Genomic DNA, 13,179 nt, shown 5'->3' with positions numbered 1-13,179 from the left:
ATATGTCAATTCACTTAGCATGCTTTGTAAGTCAAATTTTTTTCATCTCTTCCACCCATGTCAAATTTGTGCAACATGTCCATACTTTTGGGAGAACGAGGTACATTTTAAAATAGACCAAATTGTAATTTCACTATATCAATGTGGTGTCATCTCACAAATGAAAATCAAATTGAAGTTTTGGTTATCATCTATAATTGAACACCCCTAAAAGGTCTTCATTGCATTGTCTTTCGTATTCTCTATAGGGAGGCTAAAAAAGTATGACAAACAATGGCTTGTTAATCAATTTAATGTTAATTACACACATAATAAAAATTGAATATGGAATGTAACTTTATATTTGGTACCTAATATGCTTGGATCCAATTTATGAGGCACGCTGGTGAAATTCAACACTCATCCTCCACTCCATCTATAGACCAGTAAATACATGGGTTAATACAATGATATCGATATAATGTCACACTTAGGATGCTACAACGAGTTACAACCACCAATGATTTTGAATTTTTGGGTCTATAGCTCTGCACATGTCATGTACAGTATATTAGGTGATTAGGAACAAAAGAGGGTAGATTAGGTGAAGTTATTATTTGACTTGTCAGGCATCAAAACAACCTCGACCAAAACTGGTGTGTATGCTCTTCAATGGACTTGAAGTTTTTCTTTCAGTGATTCCTCAGGGGGTGGGAACAAATTCTCTCTAAGTTGTTTCAATTTGATAGTAGATCCAATTTTTTAATCTCCCTTCGTTAGAACTACAACAAGGTAGCTATCACATATTTCATTCGATCAAATAAAGTTAGTGTAATGATTGGTTCACCATCTACTTTGAGTTTGAGTTGGAGTGCAACATCTTGTAGTGTGATTGTGCACTAACTATTTGGAAGATGAAACATGTTCCTCCTCGTTATCCTTTTCTCAAACAATGTAGTGCCTAAGTCGTGGTTAGTCTTTATATGCCTTAGTTGTGCTATTTTGGCAAAGCTAACTTCCTCCATCATAGGTGCAATAAAAGTATTTTTCTCTTGCATTGAGTGACAATAGGATTGGATTATATTTTCTTTAGTGATGTGAGTTGATTTTTAGATGTTTTCATTTAGGTGACACTTTACTTTAAGATTGAGATTTTAGGAGTTAATGGTGATGACCTTAGGAAAATTCTCACTAGACACTAACTTAACCAAGTGGTTAAGTAGGTGTGAAGGTGTATTTCACAAAGGCAAAGATAAAAAGACATTGTATAATGATATGTATGCAATTTCTGGAATAAATAAGAAAACTAGGAAACATTAATGGAAAGGAAACATGACGGAAATGGAAGAAAGAACTTATGAAGATGGTGGTGGGTGGTCACACCACTTGATGGGTGGAAACCACCAAGATAAGTGCTAGGCCGCCACTTGAAAGTTTCATTCTCATCAAGATAAGACCTAAAGGAAGAGTAGACAATACTCACTCAAGCTCTCACAATATTTGTGCAGAGTAACTTTTCTATTCAATTTCAACATGTAAAATACAATGGGTAGGCCTCCTATTTATAGGTGAATGAGCCTTGGAAAACAAACAAGAGGGGTAGGATGGGAAAAGGGAAAAAATGGGCAGCCTTAGGGTTTGACTAAGTCAAACCCGCACCCTAGGCTTGTCCTTCTAGAAACTAGGTCAAATTGTCTTCCTTTAAAGGTCTAGGAACAAGCTAAAATGATACCTACACCCCCTATTATGCTAAAGGTACCTTATTCTAGCCTATCTTTGCTATTTGGACCCCTAAAGTGAGCCCAAATTATTTACAACTTGTTTTATTCTTTAAGAAGACCAGTAGGAAGAACATGAGATGCTCTGGTTTGTGTCCATTTCTTCCTCTGGCAAGGTCTGCTAAATCCTTGGTGAAGTCTTCACTTGATTGTTGAGATGACTTCTCATAGTGTGCATCCTTGGTCATCTCCTTGTTGGTTTGGTTTGCATCATTTAGGGTCTTGCATTTGTCAAAAATATATATTAAATGAAGTATATAATTATTTCAAATAAGTTCATATGTTGAACATGCTAATAACATACAATAGTAACAATGAAGTAAAACTTGTGTTTATGTTGTTTTGAAATTAACTTTTTTTTTTGTAAAAATCCTTGTGTTATGTATGAATAAAATTCAAGATATTAGGAAGAATGAACATGGGAATAATCCTTAGGTGCATGAAATGACTATGGATGTGATGACATATTAATAGAACTTAAGAGGTTCAGTTATTTGTGTAAGGTAGGACAATAAAATCCACACGTATTAACCGTGGATGGCAAGAGATGTACATGAAATAAGAAAAATGTTGTGCTAGACACAATTTAAGGTGAATGTGATGTGTCTGTCATATAGTTTAAGATGACATTGACATGTTAGTGACTCATAATAAGTTGGTTGCCACGTCTCACATGTTTGGATGTCAATCACATTCACATGTAATCTTAATTAAGGTGAAAGTAATGTTAGAAACATTATCAACATTGATGTTGTTTAGCTCATATATTGAGGTGATTGGTACTCTTTCGACTTGTAACATATTTTTTTCTTTTCTTCCTTTTCTTAACACTCATTTTATATGCAAAAAAGTAATTATTTTTATGTGTTGTACTTTCTCATGTACTGAACCTATATTGATACTTAACCTCTACTAACATATCTAGTCAAGCTACTAACTTTTTTTTAACCAAAATGAACATGTTGTATATCAAGTTAAAGATGCAACTGAGACTGTTTTACAATTAAAAGCCCTATCAAGTGATGTTTAAAATATTGCTTTATGCTATGTTGAGGGAGACTGACATATCTTCTCACTTCTCAATGAAGCTTTATCAATTTTTATCCTTTCACTACAAAAAAAATCAGTATTATCTACGGATTTTTACCCACGGATCTGAGTCCGTAGGTAAATTCAGCATTACCTACGGATATTACCTACGAACAACATTACCTACGGACATTACCCACAGATTCTGAATCCGTAGGTAAATTCAGCATTACCTACCAACTATTACTCACGAATTCTGATTCCGTAGGTAAATTCAGCATTACCTACCAACTATTACCTACGGATCTTATTACCTACCAACTTTTATCTACGGATCTCTATTACCTACCAACTATTACTCACGAATTTCTATTACCTACGAACTATCACCCACTCATCTTTATTACCTACCAACTATTATCATAATAATTATATACATAATATTAAAAATATTAATATAATATAAAAAATTATAAAATCATAATTCATATTCATAAATAATAATAATAATCATAACTAATTTATACATATTATTAATATTAATATAATAATTTAAATAATATAATTAGTATTATATTAATAATATAAATAATATTAATAGTAATAATAGTATTAATGATATTAGTAATATAACAAAATTAATAATATCAGTAATAATAACATTAATAATATTTAATAATATTAATAATATTTAATAATATTAATAATATTTAATAATATTAATAATATTTAATAATATTAATAATATTTAATAATATTAATAATATTTAATAATATTAATAATATTTAATAATATTAATAATATTTAATAATATTAATAATATTTAATAATATTAATAATATTTAATAATATTAATAATATTTAATAATATTAATAATATTAATAATATTAATAATATTAATAATATTAATAACATTATTAATATTAATAATATTAATAATATTAATAACATTAATAATATTATTAATATTAATTAATATTATTAACATTATTAATATTAATTAACATTATTAATATTATTAATATTATTTATAATATTTAATAATATTAATAATATTTAATAATCTTAATAATATTTAATAATCTTAATAATATTAATAATATTTAATAATCTTAATAATATTTAATAATATTAATAATATTTAATAATATTTAACAATATTAATAATATTAATAATAATGATGATATTAAATATATGAAGAATGTTATTAATTTTTATTTTATTAATTATATTAATATTGATAATCATACTCATAAATATTATAATAATCATAACATGACAACAAAACTTGACTGGTGTAATGGTTAAAGCTTCTATGAACCTTTTTCAAGGGATTTGGCTTCGAGTCCCACCTGCTGCAAATTTTAAAAGTAAAGTATATTAACATTACCTACAAACTTTGTAGTGTTTTACATTTCTATGGAAAAAGTTTAAAAGTATCTAAACTTTTGATGTATTGAAAGGGGTTAGCGGTCAAATCCTACAAACTTTGTAGTGTTTTACATTTCTATGGAAAAAGTTTAAAAGTATCTAAACTTTTGATGTATTGAAAGGGGTTAGCGGTCAAATCCTACAAACTTTGTAGTGTTTTACATTTCTATGGAAAAAGTTTAAAAGTATCTAAACTTTTGATGTATTGAAAGGGGTTAGCGGTCAAATCCTATTATTAGTAAACACTAACTTTTAATCCAATGTTAGCATTTCAGTTTGAGAATTCCAACACATGAATTGTTTTATGCTTCAAAGAAGTGTTTGGTTTCCTAAAACATTTTATGTTTTCATTTGTGACAATAATTTTCATTCCAAAATTTTGTTTTGATTTTTTATTTCTTGTTGAGTTCCCTAACTTTGCCATTTGTTCATTTATCATTCTAGTCTTGAATTCAAGAGCACCTTAAAAACTAATTGAATTATTATTGTAGAAGTATAAAGAGTGCCACTAGTATGATAATCCAACAAAATATTTTGTATAGATAGAAAGAAATTGAGATAACGATATCCTAATATATTTATGTGATGAGAATAGAAAACTATAAAATATTGCACAATGGAACATGATCAATTTTAAATATCACTTTTGTTTAAAAAATTATTTTTCATTATAATTTTTTTTTTCTTCTTTGGAATTTAGACACTCAATTGCTTAGTTAGTATTATATTAAAATTAGATATAGATCCAAACACACTAGATAACTTTTGGACCTTTATTATAATCATCGAATAACTCCTTTCAATCTCACATCGAAAGTACTAGTTTTTTTTTTTTTTTTATCGGCAATGAATTAATTAAATTTAAAAGGGACACTTAAGGGGTGTCCCAACCCTTATACAAAAGAACTAGATTAAAAAACAACAACATACAAAACATGAAAGGATAGAGAGAGTTTTCCAAGCAACATAGGCCAGATGTGCTGAAGCTCGGCCCTTACAGTTTTTCACTCCAAAACCTCCTATGCCCCAAAACCTGTATGGAATACTCACATAACTACTGCTACATTTAGTTACCAAATGTAAACATAGACCCCACTCACCTGCAAAGCACAAAAACAATTCAAGAAGCCTAACACCTCCTACTATGCCGTGACTACAACCCCAAAAGGGAGAAAGAATCAACAGAATACAAAACAACAGAATCTGTCAACTCTCCTCCCAAACCCATCACGACAGAGTTATGCAGACAAAGTCTGTTAAGCCTGACAAAAAACTTTGGGGCATCCATTCTTCAGAGTGAAACACAAGTGCATCATAACTTCCACGCAAACCAAATGGGAACCTACTAGACTTCATAGCTTCTCAACATGTTGTTACGTGGAGGGACCTGCATCAAGATAAGCACAAACCAGCACCTTTCAGACCAGCCACAGTCCAGCTCATAACCTTACAACACACATATAGCTAAAAAATTGGCCAGCGACGTGACAAAACCAGCATACCCAAGACAACAAACCAATTTCCCTGCATACTGAATGTTCAGCTTTCCCAGAAGCATCAAAATGATCTCAACACACATATAAAAGACATTGAATTGGATTTAAAAGCCAGTCCATGAAAGAGTAAGAGACATGGCCTTCCCTATGTTTAAGCCAAGACCATGACAAAAGTTGAGCTGCTTGAAGAATTTCCTCAGGATCAGGAGTGCCTTGTTTGAAGATCACATTATTTTTGTGCTCCATATGCATCGTGTTATCGCCGCCCATACTCCCTTCCATACCAAATTCTGTTTCACTGATAAGTTAGGCAAGTAGAAATTCAGAAAATGATTACAAATATCCTTGTTCTGTGCACCCAAGACCCCTATCCATCTGTAGCAGAGCATCCAGACTCGATAAGCATAACCACAGTCCAAAATTAGATATGCTGGATGGATTCCACTGATTGATTACAAAAGGCACAAAGGGGGGAGTTCACCACAATTCCTCGTCTCACAAGATTCTGGTATGTTGGAATTCTATCCGAAATAATTCTCCAAGCCGTGCACAAGACTTTTGGAAAAGCTTTGACCTTCCACAGCATACTAAAAACAGCTTTATCTGGGCCGGACCTTTGGTTGGTTAAGACGTCATATGCTGATCTCACAGAAAAGACCCCCTTAGGGTCCCCTCTCCAAGTAATGAAGTCCTTGGAATCCTTGTTCAGAACTACCCTAGATAAGGTTGTTAATAATTCTGCTTCCAATACCGACTCCCAGTTGAATCTCTCCCTCCTCCATTCGAGGTGCCAATGCCATACGTCTTCTTCCCAAAAGCCAGCCTCACCCACCGTCATCCCTTGATTCAAGGATAAGGAAAATAATCTAGAATATAAACCCTTAAAGTTACTATTACTCATCCACGGGTCTTCCCATAAATGTACTGAGTCCCCAGCTCTGACATTCCATACTACTGCTTGTTGGAACCAACCTACACCTTCTCCCTCCCTACATAAGTTCTCCAAGTCTCTCCACCACCAGGATTGGCAACAAGACCGAACCTGGTTAACGCCAGATAACACCGTATATTTAGACTCCAAAATATCTTTCCATTTCCCCTTCGCATCACTCTTTAACCTCCACTTCCATTTCGCCATAAGGGCATAATTGAACTTCCTGATGTCTTTAATTCCTAACCCGCCTTCCTCAAGAGGTTTACAAATAGTTTCCCAGCTTACCCAAGGTATCGATCTGTTACTAGTTATCGTGATAGGAATAATAGATTATAAAATTGAGATGTACCATACTTCTTAATATACTTACCTGGACGGGGTCAATGGATGATCATGAATATCTATAGCTTGGGGTAGTGACTTTCATTGCACCTGGAAATGATGCTTCTCTAAGGTCTGTTCAAGTAACAAATCCTACGTCATAATTTGTGGCATGGGGCTTGCGTTTGCGCAACTCTTCCTAATATGAAGTTAAAATTTTAATTTTAATGTTTTCCCCACTAATATCGAGTTAAGATTTTAATTTCAATATTTTTTGAATTTGTAGTTGAGTTTAAATTTAATTTTTTCTTGAATGGAATCTAATTTCCTGCTTTGTGGAGAACATTTTCTAGTGTTATGCCTATATGGACATGTAATTATTAATGTTGTTTTTCTTCTAGTCAAGTGACTCAAATAAAGAATATCTTAATAGTTAGACATTTGGAAATATATAAATTAAGTTTTCTAGTTGGAGTCTTCTAGCATGAAAGAATGTATTCCTTTTTATGAAAGGATATACACCACTGTGACAATTTTTTCATGGAAAATAACTTGTCAATGGGTTCTCTTCTCATAGTTTCTAAGAATAGTTCATTTTCTTTGAAAGAAAGGATAAACTACGGTGGTAGTTATGTGGCAGTTGTTTGTGGGAAGAAAAAGATGTCAACCATGTTTATGAGGATTCTTTGTTCTTATTGTCTGTTGAATATTTTATGGAAAAGGTAAACCAAATGAATGACATGGTAAAAATATTTCCATCCAAGTTTCAAAACCTCATTCCACCCTGTCTCAAAATCTCATTATTACAAAAATATTTTGTTTCTTTCATCAACTTTTCATGAAGTCATATACTCCATACCTCAATCTTATTCCAATAACATATTGCTTCTTTGATCACTCTTTCATAGTCTTCAATCCTCACACCACTCTATTCCTCAATCTTATAGCGAAATATATATTGCTTCTATCATCAGTTTCATGCATAAAATCTCCAACAATTTTGTCCTTCGATCTTATTGCAGAAAAAAAAGAGTCTATTGGAGTAAATCCCATGAAAGAATTGCCTACATTGTTTGAAAAGCTTCGTGATTATGAACAAACAAGCAAATTTTTGAAGGTTTTGAAGTATGACTTGACAATGATAAAGAACATTTTTCCACTGTGAAGGAAAATGAATAACTTGACAGATTAATAATGGTGGATGGCTATCTTCACAACAACATACTTAAGTTCATGAAAGAGGAGGAAAACATTTGCATGAAAATAAGGGATTCAACTAAAAAGTTGCCACCTGATCAAATACCAAGTGTTAATAAGGAAGTTGTTGAATGACTGAGAAAATTTATGGCAACCTTAATCATCTTGAAGAGCATTGCTCGTTGTCTCTACTACATTTCCCAGAGATTTCTGTTATGAAGAAAAAGAATATAATTCTCTAGTGGGTTGGAGTGAGCTTAGTCAAAATGGAAACGACAAAGGAAAATAATGAGTATGTGTTTGAGAAGCTTATGGATCATAAACTAATTGTACCCAATAAGTATGGTTTGTGAATCATTTTAAAGTTAATCCTTTTGTCCACCATATTCATAATTCAAGTCGGTCATTGTTAGGAAATGAGGAGAAACCATTTTGGAATTTATTCACAGATAATAACAACCTCATCTCATAATAGTCGTACTCCTTGTTTAACACTAAACGAAAAGTTAAAGTAATAAGTTTAGTTTTAAGTGTGCAACTTATCTTAAATTTGGATTTCAATGGATGGCCAAAATGAAGCATTTGGAGGTGATTTAACTTGGTCATTGGCTGCATGTTTTACCAAAACATTATATTGAAGTTAGCAGTAAAGAATTATGGAAGGAGTTAAGGGATCAAAAGGATTTAAGATATCTTAGCCTTCGTGGAATATATATATATATAAAATATTTGAGTTGTTAGAGTCCATTTTTCTTCTATCTCAAGGCCTGTCACAGTATAGAAACATTACGGGATGATATTGCATCATTGAGAAGCTTCATTTAGATATGTCTCCATGCTACTTGTTGGACAGAATGTCAAAGGGGATTGAGAAGTTGACTAAGCTTGAACTACTCAATGGATTTGTAATTGATAGTTATAAGAAGACTCCATGCAAAATATCATATCTTAAACATTTGTCAAAACTAAAGCAACTCATAATACATATAGGAAGTGAGGCTATGATCCAAGATATATAGTTAGAAATTGGGAGTGTTGTCAGAACAGAGAAACTATTATGAGATTTAGATTAGTTTGCCTCCAAATTTGAACATATCGCATCTTAAATGCTTTCGCGACAAGATATACTAGAATGGTTGAAGGTTGAAAAAATAATCATAAGTTTGTGGGAGCTATATATTACAAGAAGATGGATCTTAGGTGGAATATGGATTCAATTCCTTTTAACCAAATTTACCTTAAACTTCCCCCAAAAAATGGCAAAATATCATCATACACTGGTCGTGTTGTGTGCTAGTTAGAAGCTTCTTCCACTGTCCACTGCAATTCCAATGTTAGGGATTCATAAATATTTCCTTCTAAATTACATGGAACACAAGTAGCCAACCTTAGTTGGGATTTGAGAAGGGGTTGGGTTACAAATTAAAACCTGCATCCGATCCTCTGGTGCAAAATCTGGCTTTTTACAACAGTACAGCTACCATGGATGGCTAACTACTAAGTCATGGCTGTCAAGAAGAATATTGAAGATGTGCAGGGCAAAGACCGTGAGGACAGCAAACACTGAATCACAATGGTAAGGGTTTGTAAGATGAAATTACAGTGATGATAACAAAGTATCTTTGTCCATAAAGTTTTTGTTGTTGTCTTGCTGATTGGATTCACCATTCTGTTATTGGTGGTGTTGTTCATGCTGGTTTTTTAGAGGATGCTGGTTCGTTGTTCTTGGTATTGCTTAGGCAGTTGGTTTTGTGTGCTTTGAAGAAAGTATCATTTGGTTTATGTAAAAGGGTTAGGATACTCCGAAGCTGCTGGTAAAAAAAAAATAGCCTAGATCTTAGAAAAGGCCAACCTAACAAAACCTACTATAAAAAAATGTGTTTGGAAACAAGAAAAAGATTATTCTGAGATGAAAGTAATTATTTGTCCTTGAATTTTAGTGAACTAAGACTGCAATGAACAATAAATTTACACATTCCTATTACACTTTTTCTAACCAAATAATGCAACAGTACTTTATCAATCTCTACAATATAACCTTTCAGTATTTTTAAGTTAAATTCATATTGGGATGATATTTAAAGAGGGAATCAATGAAATAGTCAAATAAAATGTTTTTTTTATAGATACAATGAAATTGACATAAAATAGGAAGAAATAAGAGAATAATGATCTTAGTATATTTTTCTGATGCCAGTTTGCAGCAACTAATTTGGCAGAATGGAGCTGGTTTAGTTTAAGTTCTTATTGTGGATAAGTGAACTCAACTCATATAGGACACTCAATTTATTAATTGGTGTGAAATTAATTCTAAAAGTAATCTATAGAAATCCCACATTGAAAAATACTAGTTAAAGTTACATGAAGAAGAGACTACAAAATTACAAAATGTGGATTTATCACTCTATAGAACATACTTACCTAGATAGGGTCAATGGATTAAGAAGATTCATGGTCTATGAAAGTAACTTTCATTGCAATTTGGATGGATGCATTTCTGATTTTGTCAATCTTCATATAATTTGTGACCGACGAAGTCTGAACTTTTGAAAGTTTCACTTTCATTCATTCAAATTTCATTCTTTCCAAAGGGTTAAATTTTAAACTTTCATTCATTCCAATTTCATTCATTCCAAAGGATTAATTTTTTTTAATGAATATAATTACTTGTGATAATAAAAAAAATACAACAATTGTGTTTTATATATATGTGGTTTTATAAAAGAAAAACTAAAACTCTTTTTTTGGTCTTTCTTTTAGGTTACTTGTTTTTTTTTTCATTTCTCAATGACCCAACTTATTTGGTTTAATTTTAACTTAGAACAAATAACAACCCCTTGATTGTGGGACTGAGAACAAATCCCATAAGGTTAAAACTGTTGGAGGGTCTTGACACTAATGGGTATTTTTTAGAAAATAAGAAACTGTATTGGTTCTATGCTTGTTTTTTGTATGAAATAATTTGATTCTAATGTTATATTGGTTAATTTGCTTTGATATTTAGAGATATATTCATCTTTCATGTTAGTAGGTTGCACCTATTTAGTAAATAAATTGGTTACATTTATTTTGAAACCATATCTCATTCCACTCTTCATTAAATTCTAGTTTAATTTTCTTAGGCGTGTTTACTATTTTATTGAATTATGTTGTTTTTAGTTTATTATTTATTGTAGTTGTTTAGTTTTATTGTATCTACTATATTCATTAATTTGACTGGTGGTTTTATAAATGAAAAATCACATGTAAGTGACCTATAATTGAGAAATTAAAATTATTGAATGTGAATTTAAACTAAGTCTCACTTCTAGCAATTTGATGAAATCAAATTTAGAATAAATCTAATTTGATCATATTTATTTTTTTGTTGTAGTTTTCCGGCTATTGATAATTTTTTAATGTTCAAAATGTAGATGTTATGTAGTTTTTGTTATCAAAATTTGATAACTTGTATTACTAATATTGTAGTGACATGATGAGATTGTAACAATGGTATAATGTGAATGTGATTTCTTATTATGATGTGTATGGGATTGAGATTGAGAGGATATAATGATGAAAATTGTAAGGTTACAAGCATGTGCCAAAAAAAAGGTAGCAAATGTATGAAAGTTTTTGTGCTTGCTTTTTATTTGGCCACTTAGAAGTGATTATATATTGTGAAAAATAATTTATTTTGAGGGAGGAACAAAGCTAAATTTTGATTTGAGTTCCACTTCCAAAGGTAAAGTAAGAGGAGATTGCATAAGGAGAAGCAACCAAGTAAGTCGAAAAGTGAAGTAGAGTTAAACACTAGTGTGAAAGAGGAGTGCAAACACCAGAAGAATTTACATATTTGTCTTTTGTACTAATTCTCTTGTAACTCTTTTGTACTAATAAATAGTGGAATAATAATGTGTAGACAGTGAGTGTGTCTCAAAGGTCCATAGGTGTCAATGAGCCTCACTTAGGAAACGATAAAGTATACTAGTGTTTTTTCCTTAGAGTTTGGTGAAAGCTAACTGAGGGAACTCTAGCTAACTAGCTAAGAAAGACTTCGTACTTAAGTAATTTTAGGGACTCACATTTCTTTTCTGGGAGTGAACTTGGAAAACCTTTGACCTTTCAACTTTCTTGTAAACTTTTGTTTTAAAAAATAAAATGAGTGATTGCTCACGTAAGTCTAGTATTCACAAGTCTAGTGTTCAAGGTAGTCTTAGGATAAATGAAGGTGAAAACCTCTGTGAAGAAATAAAAAATACAAAAAATATTTTTTTCTATTTGAAGGATATATTGTCTAGATATCTAAGTGTGCATGAAAAACATAGGAATAGAGATAAGAAGGGTTCTAACAAGAAAATAGATAATCCTATAGAACCGCATTCTCAAAGTGAAGCAGTATATAACAGTCATCATAACATGGACTATTATCAAAAGCACCCTAGACAACATAGACGTAGATCACATCATAATTATTCAAAAGAAACTAAGGTTGACCTTCCTCCCTCTCATGGTAGAAAAATGTTGAAAAATACATTTAGACTGGAGATGAAGGTAGAACAATTACTTGAGAAAATGCTGAAGAATATTTATCATTAAAAACATTGGTACTTTTTTGCTTGAAAATTTTGGTCATCTACTAATATATATATATTGACTATCTAACAATGACGATCTTAAGCAGGTATCAAACAATCTCAAGTTTGACCTATGAATATCCTAGCCTCGAGCGTTATTCTAAACTAACTATATATTCAGCTACTTATAACTTCCTTAGAATGCACCTAGTCCTACCTTTCATCTCATAGTATACCACATTGTGACTTCCTAAATACAAATACTCATATATTAACATGGTCTTAACTCAATGCAACAAATTTTAGGACTATTTCTCAACTAACAAATTCTTTAAGACTTTCAAAACTTATAGAACATAATGACTATTAAGATATGTCACATTTATCTTACCAATAATCTATACACCTCATTCAAACAAATAAAACAAAAATATAAAAATAAAATAAAGCATATA

At 31.3% G+C, this 13,179-nt stretch overlaps 1 non-coding gene and 1 pseudogene across 1 annotated transcript; both read left to right on the top strand.

Annotated features, from left to right (window-relative positions):
• Positions 1–7,012: 7,012 nt before the first annotated feature.
• Positions 7,013–7,171, top strand: LOC137833735 (U1 spliceosomal RNA). The gene has a single exon (XR_011084803.2). It is a non-coding gene; the product is annotated as a U1 spliceosomal RNA (small nuclear RNA).
• Positions 7,172–7,809: 638 nt separating this feature from the next.
• On the top strand, positions 7,810–9,187 carry LOC150027174 (uncharacterized; annotated as a pseudogene).
• Positions 9,188–13,179: the final 3,992 nt, after the last annotated feature.

The sequence above is a fragment of the Phaseolus vulgaris genome, chromosome 6 (genome assembly GCF_051622355.1).
Source record: "Phaseolus vulgaris cultivar YP4 chromosome 6, ASM5162235v1, whole genome shotgun sequence".
In the NCBI taxonomy this organism is placed as follows: domain Eukaryota; kingdom Viridiplantae; phylum Streptophyta; class Magnoliopsida; order Fabales; family Fabaceae; genus Phaseolus; species Phaseolus vulgaris.
This window is presented reverse-complemented; position numbering and strand designations above follow the sequence as displayed.